The 13,275-nt window shown below is 37.5% G+C and overlaps 1 protein-coding gene across 5 annotated transcripts in view; it reads right to left on the bottom strand.

Annotated features, from left to right (window-relative positions):
• The window catches only part of LOC126811172 (uncharacterized), a 213,723-nt gene extending 206,912 nt beyond the window's left edge, over window positions 1-6,811 (bottom strand). For 2 of the 5 annotated variants that reach the window (XR_008786066.1, XM_050536712.2), the window contains exon 1: window positions 6,649-6,811. The gene's annotated coding sequence lies outside the window, so the exon portion shown is untranslated. Of the gene's footprint in view, window positions 1-559; window positions 1,092-2,850; window positions 3,145-6,648 lie in introns of those variants that run through there. The other 3 variants (XM_050536711.2, XM_056098848.1, XM_056098849.1) reach the window with 3 other exon arrangements.
• Window positions 6,812-13,275: the final 6,464 nt, after the last annotated feature.

Genomic DNA, 13,275 nt, shown 5'->3' with positions numbered 1-13,275 from the left:
TAGGCCCCACGAATGGTGTCAACTACGCATTCTTGATCAAATAATTTTGTAATGTTAGGTGTTTTAATACCAGCTGTAACTGAACTTCCTATTAACAGTGTTTTAGCTTTACTAAAGTTGAAAAGTATAGGTTTTTCTAGAAATCTCGTTGAACTTTTACTAGTAGTTGAGTTGGTCGAATTTATTGTTGATTTTGCACCGGTAGAAATACATACATCAGTAATAGGCCTATTGTTATTATTATCAACACTAGTTGATACACATTTAGCCGCGGTATAGATAGATGTGTTGGTAGACTTATCTTGAATTGCTGAACTGCAGGTACTTGTTGATTTGTCATTAACTGTTTTTACTATATTTGATGTACTTGTTGATTTGTCATTAAATGTTTTTATTACTGCATTTGATGTAGGCCTACATGTAGATGAATTTCCAATAAGTTTATTTTGTGCCGATATTAGAGCATTGACTTTATCAGAAAGCAATGTAATTCGGTTGATATTTCAGAAAGTCCGTTCGAATAGTTCAGTTCATGTATATTGTTTGATATAACACTTACAGTAGTAACAGGGCCCGGAATTAGTGGCTGAGTATCTTCTAGTAAATTGTTGTTTCCCTTTCCCTTTAATGGCGTGCTCGTAACGGGTTGTTGACATAAATTTACAAGAGACTAGGGCTGGCGGAAATTATCGTTAATTGCCGATAATCATCGTCAGTAAGTGTTTTGAAAATCGATTAACGATACAGTTTTAAAATATCGATTATCGCGCAATTATAGGTACTTGACTTGCAAGAAGAAGTCCATAAAAATAATCCTTATCACTGTATTCTTTGCAACGCGTGCTTGGACCTAGAACTGTAATTAAACAGAATAGTCATAATAAAACACACACGTTTGTTGTTTGTTTTTTTTCACGCGAGACGCAACCGGTGAGAAATGTTGGCCGCTTATGTCATGATGAGAGCCAATGGTTTCACGTAACATCCAGTTGTGTGACACAACTTGTGTCCCTTATTTTAACTCTTCAGTTCTTTCGTTTTCTCTGTTTCTAAGTCAAACACGTACTTTCCCTTTATAAAATTTATTAATTTATTAAGAAATTTGCGAAGAAATGTCTGAAGAGGAGATTTTTAATTTCCTCAGTGCGAAGAAATCACTGCAAGAAATAAACTGAAGAATTCGTTTGATGTGATCAAAGGGAAATAACTACATTTTACTCAGTATTATTCAGGTCATAAGCGACAAAGATATGGCGAGCGGTGGCGGAATCTGTCTTCCAAATGAAGTTGATTGAGTTTCTTTCTACACCTTGGTTTTGCGATGGAATGCTATTATTTTATTGTCAAATGTCAAATTAACGAAAAAAAAAAAATTCTACATGTATACAGAATGATATCACAGCATAAACTCGCATATAATTCGTGTACAAATTATGATTGTTTTCAAACCAATTCAACAATTGTAAGTCAAAATAATTTGCCGATATTATCGATTATTGATCGGCGGATGGTCCGCGATAATCGATACTTGAAACAGGATCGATTGCCAGCCCTACAAGAGACAGCACGGAAGGTAGGCTATCACTTGGCACTATTGTTAGTATTAATACTTTTAAGGTTCGGTTTAATTTGAAATATATTGGTGTCCACCCACGCAGAACTGTCCCTTCCTTGAATATGAAGCTTAATATTGTATTTATTGTAGAAGGTAATTGTCACTTTTTTCAAACGAAGTGTATATTTTGCCGTCCGACGGTTCTTTACTTTATTTACTATTTAGCCGTACTTCCGTTCGACATGCGCAGTTGTCGATTCCAGACATATTCCACCATTTTGGAACATTAAAAACAACCCGTCTTTCAAGTTCGGTGCAGAAGCACGATTTTACGGGAAAAACATAAACCACTGACAGTTTAAGTACTTAAATTAAAAACCAAAATCCGCAGAAATGTGCCCTCGACCAAAATAGAATATTCTAAATGCTTTTCTACAATTTACATTTATTATCTTACTTTCTTTTAAAAATAATTCTCCAGTTTCTACCATCAGAAATTAAGTATGGCTATTTGCTTCCATATAAGAAACAGAGAAAGAAGCAATGTTAGACAAAGGACTAATAGAACTGCCTGGTGGTTTAGGTTATGTGTTAATGTAGGCACGTGATTCGCCAGCGCTGATCTAGACTGAATGACGTGACGCGATAACTGTGACGCTATATTCACGGAAGTTCCACGGGAGGTGCATTGAAACAGTCGCTGTGATTGGTTTGTGTGTCCTTATGAATATTCAAATGAACGTTTTGACGTAAAGGGAATCCCGGAAGAGCCTCGTTCTAGGTTTTTTAAAATCCATGCAGGATTGACAGAGTTACGAGATTTTGAAGTTTATTAGCTCTAAAGATTGACAAATTTAGACACGTTCAAAGGTAAGGTCCCTCTTTTTCATAGTTTGGTACTATAGTAATTGTATTGATGCATTATATCTGTGGGTATGGAATATTTCGAAGTTGATTTATCTGCTCCGGAAAAATTGTAATTTTATTGTGATTTCAAATAGCTCTCCAACGATGCCAATGTCATTGATATCTGTTTACTTTTGAGGGAACTGTGATGTTTTAAAGTGCGTGCTTTGTTGTTTTCCTCCGAAAAGTGATCACACTCATGTCTTTGTTTTCTAATTAAAACAAAGGGTCAATATTGACCCGATTTTCCAATTTTCAAAATGATGTAACTTTTTTGCGATTTGGAGTAGAACCAAAATTTAAACACCACAGTAATGCATATTCCACGCCCTTTCCAATGATGACAGTTTTATTAAATTTCCATAAATTTAATTTTTTTAGTCACATACCTAGTTAATGTTAGACGGTAAAATAGCCCACGAGTTGAAAGAGCCGGCATCATTGCCAAAGCGAAAACTGCTAAGTCCAGGAATCAGACAACTGCGCATGTCAAACGGAAGTGACGGCTAAATAGTAAATAAAGTAAAGAACCGTCGAACGGCAAAAATATAAGCTTACACTGCCTTTTTCAAATTATTGGAAAGAGTTGACGTCGGAGATGATTTATAAATAATTCCTTTCCCACTGTTTTCTACGGTGTTCTATTTCGGCCACTTCGTGCGACACAAAATCTGTGTCGCCCTTTTTCAATGTTAAGCTATAGAGAAAAAAAGGCGACGCATCTCCTTTTCTGAACAGATATTCTTTACATTTTTTGTGTTGAAATGCGCATGTACCAGGAGTTTCATTTGCAGTTTGGTATTTTATCTTCAATACATTGATTTATGCTGGACACTTAAGGAACCGCCAATAATATCCTTTATATAACAAGGCATTTCTATAATATATAGAGATTAATATATATATATATATATATAGACTATATAATATAGAGATTATATTTTAAATCTTTGTTCTAAATTTAAAATGTTAAACACTTATGTGAAAGAGTGACCTAGTGCTCTCTGTAGGTACAGTAATATATTATAGTTATATGAAAGCGTACTGATATTTTTATTGTGGATATCCTACGACGAATATATTAGCAAGCCTAAAGAAATTAGATTAAGATCGATGTTGAAAGAATCCAAGATTAGGTACACTTCTGCACTAGTTAACCTAGTCACACAGTCTATAATGATTGAATGAGATATGGGAACGAAAGGCTTCTACTAGCAGGGCCTTCACAAGCCTATGTGGCGCCCCAGGGCAAATGGTTCAGTGACGCCCCCCCCCCCACACACACACCTCGCCATTGCATACTGCAATTGCTTTGTTCAGTGTCTTCGCTCAGCTGAATTTTGATGATCAAATAAATTTTACAATATCATCTTTAATACTTTTAACACCTTGTTTAAATAACTATTTTTTAAATTTTTTATATTTATTTCCCCATCAACTCTCCGTTTCATCGAAAAACCCTATAATATATCTTGGAAAAATCATAATTCTACCCCTTAATTTACTGAAATATGTCCCCTATAACATATCTTGGAAAAATCATAATTCTACCGCTCAATTTACTGAAATATGTCCTGGTTTACACATGCTTAGGAGAAGCAAAGGCTGGTGATTTGTTATCTCAGCTTCCAAGGTAATAACTTTACTTACCCCCCCCCCCCCCAGTCCCCAAGAAGAGCCGTCCCCTGGCGTATGCCCCACTCAGTACCCCACCCACCCCTTGCTAATATATTTGTCTTCGGATATAAAAAATATATTCTCGTATTAATTCTGATTGTAAAAATGTCAAGGAATGTGTGTCATACTATAAGTAATACAACACTTGAAAACCTATAAAACAACTGAAACCGTACCCACAACGTTATCAGTACCCTGTCATCGTGTGTTTAACTATAAATGACTGTATCTGCGGAGAGCATGAGGTCACTCATTCACGCCAGATTTTACGATTTTAAGTTTAGAATAGAGATTTAAAACATAACACATAATCTGGGTATTATAGGAATGTATTATTGTTATATAAAGGATATTAATGACAGTTCCTTGTGTCAAATATGTATTGAACATAATAAAATACCAAACGGCTAATAATAAACTGCAAATGAATTCTCCTGGTGCATGCGCATTTCATCACCCAAAAAATTGTATCCGTTTAGAAAAGGCGACGCGCCGCAAAGGGCGACGTTTTGTTAAAAAGCCGGCGTCGCTATTTGTTCTCTATAGCTTAACATTAAAAAAGAGCGACGCACGACACGGATTTTGCGTCGCGCGTCGCCTTTTTCCAAGGGCGACGCGGGAAGTGGCCGAAATAGAACACCATAGTTTTCATTGTTTTTATACAGCACATGAGAATTTGCACATGATGACACTAAGTTAGTATATGAATCCACACAGTGGAATTGAACAACAATGGATGTGGAATATTCAGTATAATTAATTATTTATAGTCATAATTAGGCCTAGGGCCTATATAACCCTTAGCAAAAAGTCCTACAGAATAGCAGTGTAGAATTCTATAGAAAATCTATAGAGTTTTTTGGGGGGCGTGTCCCGTGTTCTATAGGATAAAATTCTATAGTATTCTACAGAATTTTGGGGGCCTGTAGGAAATAACGGCCCCAAATATTCTACATCCTATAGTTTTTCCTACAGATTTATGGCAAAATTTCTATAGGAAAATAATATAGTATTCTATAGGTTTTTTATTGCACTTTCTGTAGGAAATTCTACAGTTATGTATAGGATTGAATACTGTAGTATTCTGTAGTTTGGAAATTGGGCCACTATAGTTTTCTGTAGGAATGGGTACTATAGAATTCTATAGACTTTTTTTTATTAAATCTTATTTTGGGAATAAATATAGTTGGCCCATGATTTCTTCTAAATTGATAAGCTTATTTTTCTCTCATGGATTCTTCTAAATTGATAAGCTCATTTTTTTCTCTCATGGATTAATCTGAATTCTGTTGATGATTCACCAGCCGGAACCATGAAAAGTTCTTTTCTTGGTAAAACTGAAATATAGGGAAAAGAATAGGTAATAAAGTTAAATAACAAAATCACATAAATCTTATCTAATTAAAGTAATTTAATATTATTGTTAAGAAAGTAATAAAGTATACTTATCTTTCTATCTTTAATCGACTCTGTGAAATAACACCACCATTCTCTTCAGTTTCTTGTTAATACTAAAGTTGTTATACACTGAATTTTTGAATTTTAAATTCAGCCAATGGCCAAACAGATTTCAAGAGAGTACACGGTTGACAGAATCTGCTATAGTCATTAAAATCTAAATAAACTGTGTCTTTATTTCATTGACTTCTGAAGAAAAATTTATTATCTGATATTTTTGTTGTGAACATCTACATTTACTGGCATTTTTTGGAGGGTGGGGAATTCCTTTGAGTGTCAACATGTATCACTATTTCATTCATATTATATACACAATTTTATACTTTATATTTCGTGGTAAGCTTATTTTAGTTTAGTTTGTCATTTGGTATCACAATAAATTAAGGAAAACTGCATCCAGGAAAATTATGTTGGAAAAGTTTACATTATTCACACAAGTGAATCACTAAATTCTATTGTAAACTATAGTATGAATAAAAGACATCGCCAATTTATGAAATCTGTAGTATAGAACATTGTTTCTACAATATTATGTAGGAAACTATAGTAGGCTATTTGTTAAAATGGTTTAAGTACAGTATACATATAAATTCTTAGTTTTCAACAGAATGTCATAGACAACTATAGGAATATACTACTGACATGAGAATACAAGTTAGTTCTATAGCAAACTATAGTTTTTAGCACAAAGGCTATAGAAAACTGAAGGATTACTCAACTGACTCGAGGATACAAGTTAGTTCTACAGAAAACTATTGCAGCACCAATGAATCTGTAGGTTTATTTTTTTCCCAATAGTTTCTTACAGTTACAGTATTCTATAGAATTCTAATTTCTATAGGAAATTACACTTGGAAAATATTCATCTACCAATCCTACACAAAACTATAGTACATGTTTTTGAAATACAGAATGATTTCGTTTTCCTGCAGCATTCTATAGCATTCTATAGCCTAGAATTCCACAAACTTCTATTGAAACGTGTACTTTTTCTATAGGACTTTTTCATAAGGGAAAATAGAGTACGACAGGCTTCACTTCGAGTCACTTACTGTTTTCTATGGAATCATGATTTTCCGTAATCCAAATACTGCCTACGACGTACCACAACTAATACATTCACCTATTTGTTTACGTTTTTTCTGTAATGTGTTATTTTCCCAAATCAACGTGCGGCTGAATTAATGGTTGCTAAGCACAATACTTCAACAAATATGGCGCCTGATCAACACGCATGCGTAGTGTTTCCAAGAAGAAAAAAATAACGGATGGATACACTCGGCAAACCGTAGCAGATTCCAGTACCCTACCACCCGATACGTTTGAGGTCATACGCCTGTAGCGGGAAAAATGTTAACCATTGTCAACGCTTACAACTAGTGACAAGGTATACCGTCATACCACCGCACGGTATTCTTGTCAGACGCTGTTAGCGCAATGAAATAAGAACAATATTCATCCCTTAAAGGGCTAATCCCGATATTTTTTGCAGAATAAAACTGCTTAATTTTGTGTTAAAATCCCTTAAATTCCTCTAGCTAAGAGCCGAGCAACTAACTCACTATTTGTGATACGTTTTCAAACAACTTAAACCCGCCAGTCTTCATCTGGAAATGGAGACCAGTGTCCTAAGCTGTATTATGCGGTGTCCGCATAAAACTAGACTTTTATTTTATAATAATAATGTGTAGGTGAAATTTACCTTTCGTTATCAAGTAGAGCACATGGGCCATTCACTATATAATAGACCTCTCAAGGAACGGGAATCGATTATCAGGTCACCCAACGAAAAAACTGACCCGAAATCTTAAAAGGGTTACGTGTCCGTATAAGCAGTTTTGACGTTCACATCCAAACGACTCAATATTTTAAGCTGGAATTTTGAGAGAAGGTTAATACACCATTCCTCTATATTTTGGCGCTTAAATTTCATACGTACTCCAACTTTTATTTTTGAGACTCTTTTGAAATCGGGATAGTCCCTTTAACTGTTGTTTAATTGGTCAATAGTAACCTATCGACATGCTTTAAACACATTAAAAAAACTTTCTTGTAACCATAATGGCTTCTTTTGTACGTATTAGTTTCTATTCTAAAAATCTTTTATACATTGCATTTTTGCAGAATGTAGGTTAAAGTGTTAACTGGAATTAATTTTGCAAGATGAATTTGATTCCATAATTGCAATTAGTGACTTAGAACCATATGTTATCATTAACTTTAATTAATAAGCCACAATCCGGAGTAGGCTACCCATCATACCCACGTGCTTTCTCTGCCCTGTTCACAACTCTTCCCAAGAATATAAATGAATCAAATGGGGTTTAACTTAATTTTCTGCACCAACTGGTAACTGGGTATAATAGGCCTAGTGTCGCAATTACACCAATCTCCTTCGATTTCCATCTGTGTCAAGCAAGGCCAAGGCCAATATTCGGCAGTAGGCGTCTAGGCTATGCATATTTGTTTTGCATACCATCCTAATTACTAGATAGGCCTACTTGCTTTTAGCCCCTTTTAGAAAGGAAATGAAATGGAGAAGACAATACTGTTCTACTCATACTAGGCTAATGAAGATGGGGAGGGAAATTTTGGCCTGTCTGTGGCCTACTCTTACTTGGAATTCCACCTGTCAAGGGTTCTTTTTCATATGCCAATGTGTACACAGGACCTGTCTGTCCCTCCCTCTACCCATCCATCTGCCCCCTGTCCCTCCCTCCCTCCCTCCGTCTTTCCCTCCTGCTGTTTGTCCCTCCCTCTATTGCCTCCGCCTTTCCCTCCATCCATCTATCCCTCCTTCTATCTGTCCCTCCCTCCTTCTATCTGTCCCTCCCTCTGTCAACCCATCCCTTCATCTGTCCCTCCATCTCCCTGTCTGCCCTTTCCTGTCTGTCCATCCATCTGTCCCTCCTATCTGTCCCTCCCCCATCTGTCCTTCCCTCTATTCCTCCATCAGTCTGTCCCTCCCTCTATCCCTCCATCAGCCTGTCCCTCCCTCTATCCCTCCATCTGTCTGTTCCTCCCTCTGAGCCCCTCTCTCCCTGTGTGTCCCTCCCTCCCAGCGTCTTTCCCTCCTGCTGTTTGTCCCTCCCCCGTCTTTCTCTTCATCCGCCTTTCCCTCCTATTTGACCCTGCCTCCAGCTTTCTCACTGTCATCTGTCCCTTCATCTCTCTATCCCTCCATGCATCTGTCCCCGTCTGTCTTGCCCTCCCTCTCTCTGTCCTCCCGTCTGTCCATCCCTCAATCCCTCCATCCGTCTGTCCCTCCCTCTCTCCCTTTGCCCTCGCTCCCTCCCTACCTACGTCTGTCCCGCCCTCCCCCTGTTCCTTCCTCTGTGTCCCTCTCTCCCTTGCGCTCGCTCCCTCCCTACGTCTTTCCCTCCTGCTGTTTGTTCCCCCTGTATCCATTCCTCTGTCTTTCCCTCCATCCGTCTTTCCCTCCTTCTATTTGACCCTGCCGCCGTCTTTCGCCCTGTCTCTGTTTTTCCATCCATCCGTCTTTCCCTCCTTCTATTTGGCCCTACCTCCGTCTTTCTCCCTTTCTCTGTTTCTTTCTTACTGTCTCTCCCTCCCTGTCTCTCGGTCACTCCCTCTGTCTGTCCCTTCATCTCTTTATCCCTCCATCCGTCTGTCTCTCCCTCTGTCACACCCTCCCTCTCTCTGTCCTCCCATCTGTCCCTCCCTCTATCCCCCATCCGTCTGTCCTCCCTCTGTCACGTCCCCTCTCTCTGTCCCCCCGTCTGTCCCTCCCTCTATCCCTCAATCCGTCTGTCCCTCCCCCTGTTCCTTCCTCTGTGTCCCGCTCTTCCTTTGCCCTCGCTCCCTCCCTACGTCTGTCCCACACTCCCTTGTTCCTTCCTCCGTGTCCCTCTCTCCCTTTGCGCTCGCTCCCTCCCTACGTCTTTCCCTCCTGCTGTTTGTTCCCCCTAAATCCATTCCTCCATCCGTCTTTCCCTCCTATTTGACCCTGCCGCCGTTTTTTGTCCTGTCTCTGTCTTTCCATCCATCCGTCTTTCCCTCCTTCTATTTGACCCTATCTCCGTCTTTCTCCCTTTCTCTGTTTCTTCCTTACTGAGGGAGAGACAGAGGGACAGACGGATGGAGGGATAGAGGGAGGGACAGACGGAAGAACAGAGGTAGGGACAGAGAGATGAAGGGACAGATGAAGGGATGAATGAACAGAGGGAGGGAGGGACAGAGGGTGAGACAGATGGAGTGGCCGAGGAACAGGCAGAGGGACAGGGAGGGAGAAACAGAGGGTGAGACAGATGGAGACGATGGGATGGGTGGACAGAGGGAGGGACAGATCGAGGGAGGGACAGAGGGTAAGAAGAAGGTAAGACAGAGGGAGTGGCCGAGGGAGGACAGAGAGAGGGAGGGACAGAGAGATAGGAGGGAGAGACAGAAATTGTTATAAGGCTACATCATTGACAACATGAGGAAATAAACCAGTGCAAGCCTTCTAGTTGATCTTCTACAATGCCAATTTCACAGCCTACAAGGCCTTCAGAACTCTACTGCCAGGATGGTGACCTAACCAACTAGATCCAGCCGCATCACACCCATTCTAAAAGATCTCCATTTGGCTCCCTGTTTCTGACTGAATAGATTTTAAACTTCTTAAATGTGTAAATGGCACCGTTCCTAAATATCTATGTGAACTTGTTCAATCTTAGATTCCATTTGGGATCAAAATCTCTCAGGATGAAAACTTTGGGTTTTCGTTCATTTGAAATTAGCTACTGTTAGAAGGTGGAACTCATTACCTATTAACCTAAGTCGATGCATCTCTTTATCGTCATTCAAAAACTCTTCAATTTTAAACAAATTATAACTCAGCGCTAAAGTCTTTATGTGGATGTTTTTTCAAGCGCTACAAGCACAATATTTCTGGAGTAAAGCCAAGGTAAATATAGTGTACAATCAGTTCAAACTGCATATTTGATTACTTTTATTATTATTATTATATTTTAGTAAAAAAGAATATCTTCGGAGGCTCTGGAGGAGCTGGAAAATGTGTTTTCAAGTGGGCTTACTTCTGTGAGTAAGTCCACTCAAAACCGTGTTGATTCAGTCGCGTCGGCTGCAGGATTAACTTCACAGCAAGTTAAGGTCCACTTAATAATGGGATCCTTTTATGCAGGTCATTCTTCCCAGTGGGATTTTTTAAGACTGGGAGGCTATTCCATAGGATCATAAATACATTAGTTAGTGGCAGATCGCCAGTCCCCATCTATATTTAAACTGTATTTACATGTACATGTATCTATTAATGCAAGTGATAATTCAGTATGCTTTCCAATGCCTATATCAGTCTATATTTAACATGACTAAAAGTTTCAGGAAAAAATTCAGAGGTGGTCTGAAATGATTGTCATCACTGCTTAATTACATAAACTTTTAGAGCACATTGTTTGTAATGATCAACCTTATAAACAACTACACTGCTACAGTAATACAGGCACTCGTATCACTTTGAAAAGCTAATACCAATCGCACATGAAAACTAACAGTTGGATATTTATGCTCAATATAAGTATGATATATATTTCTTTCTTTCACACAGAAGTAACAGCTAATCGAATTTATATTTCCTCAAAGCATTATATTTTCTCACAGGACTGGATAGGGAATAAAAAGAGAAAATTGAGTGGGCGACAGTATGCCAGAGTGCCAAATTATTTTAAAACTCACGGAACATCTTATAACCTGTTCTGTAAAGAGCAAAGTGATAGTAAGGATAATCATGTAAATGTAGGAAGTACAGGCTCAGTTTCTTGAAAAAGTCATCATATTTTAAAATTTTAATAGACTGAAAATAGTTCAAAGTAATTTGAAGTTGGTTTGCTTGATGAATTTTTCAGGAAATGTTAGCCCATAATCCTGTCATATTATATTTTTTGGTTGTATAATAATTATGTTTTGAAAAGTTTATGTTGTGGTTCTTATTACAGAAGACAAGTAATGGCTAAAAAGCATTTTTAGTATAATAACAAACCGGGTAGATGAACTTGTTTTAGGTGATTTCCTGACAATGATCAATTCAAATTTTTTATTTGTATACCATACTATAAATGTATAGATAAGACTTTAGAAATATTGTTATTTCTTAAAATTTTCACATTCAAAATAATTCTTAGGGCAAGGCACACTTATTGTTATTTCATTTTATACGCTCACATTGAAAAGTGGTCGTATATTGTTGTCGCCCCTGTCCTCCGTCGGTACGTCCGTCCGTCTGGCGTCCACAATTGCTTGTGGACGCTCTATAGGCTAAAGTTAATATCCGATTGACTTTAAATTTATACACAGTTTTTAAGGTCATGAGACAAAGAAGCCTATTGATTTTCAGCGATTTTCGATAATGACTGCCAGAGTTATGGCCCTTGATCACCTCAAAAAATCTTGTGGACGCTCTAGAGGTCAAAGTTAATATCCGATTGACTTTAAATTTATACACAGTGTTTAAGGTCATGAAACGAAGAATCCTATTGATTTTCAGCGATTTTCGATAATTACTGCCAGAGTTATGACCCTTGATCATTTCAACAAATCTTGTGGACGCTCTAGAGGTCCAAGTTAATATCCAATTGACTTTAAATTTATCCACAGTGTTTAAGGTCATGGGACGAAGAGGCCTATTGATTTTCAGCGATTTTCGATAATTACTACCAGAGTTATGACCCTTGATCATTTAAAAAAATCTTGTGGACGCTCTAGAGGTCCAAGTTAATATCCAATTGACTTTAAATTGATACACAATGTTTAAGGTCATGAGACGAAGAAGCCTATTGATTTTCAGCAATTTCCGATAATTACTGCCAGAGTTATGGCCCTTGATTACTTTGAACAATCTTTTGGACGCTCTACAGGTCAAAGTTAATATCCGATTGACTTTAAATTTATACACAGTGTTTGAGGCCATAAGATGAAGAATCGTATTGATTTCAGATAATTACTGCCAAAGTTATGGCCCTTTATCACTTTGAAAAATCTTGTGATCGATCTAGAGGCTAAAGTTATCCGATTGACTTCATATTTAATACACAGAGTTTAAGGTCTTGAGACGAACAATTATATTGATTTTCAATGAATCTTTATGACTTGAACAGCTAAATCCATGATGTTTCGCATACTAAACGTTAGCATGAGGGCAGAACTTTATAAAAACCAAACAAATTCTAATGGTTTTCTGATAATTACTTAATGAGTTGTTACTCTTAATCAGATTTTAATGTATTATAAATGTTTCATTACCGAAAAAAATAAAAATATGCGACAACGCTTGTTGACTGCCCGGACGATATAGCTGCTGTGGGCGTATGTTTCGTTGCCTGGCAACCTATCTTTTATTACATTGAGTAACCATACTGTATATATTTACTTTCACCTTGTCTGACTTTATGCGCATGAGCTTTATGTATTTATAAGAGCCCTGAATTTGATCCTGAATTATTGTTGACAAATGTTTCTACCATATTGTTCTTTAGGTTTCCTTGTTGAAATTGAATATTAATATTGTTTCACTGTTGTTTATTTCTTTTGATATTTTCAAGTTATATGAACATCAAGCAGAAGAAACTGATTTATTGTGCATTACAAAATTCATATATTATTGTCAAGCTTAGCATATAATAAGCTTGCTTTAATATGTTTTTTTTCAATGCACTTACTTACAC

Source organism: Patella vulgata, chromosome 2 (genome assembly GCF_932274485.2).
Source record: "Patella vulgata chromosome 2, xgPatVulg1.2, whole genome shotgun sequence".
NCBI classification, from domain to species: domain Eukaryota; kingdom Metazoa; phylum Mollusca; class Gastropoda; family Patellidae; genus Patella; species Patella vulgata.
The sequence above is the reverse complement of the archived record's forward strand: the minus strand, read 5'-3'. Positions and strand labels throughout refer to the sequence as shown.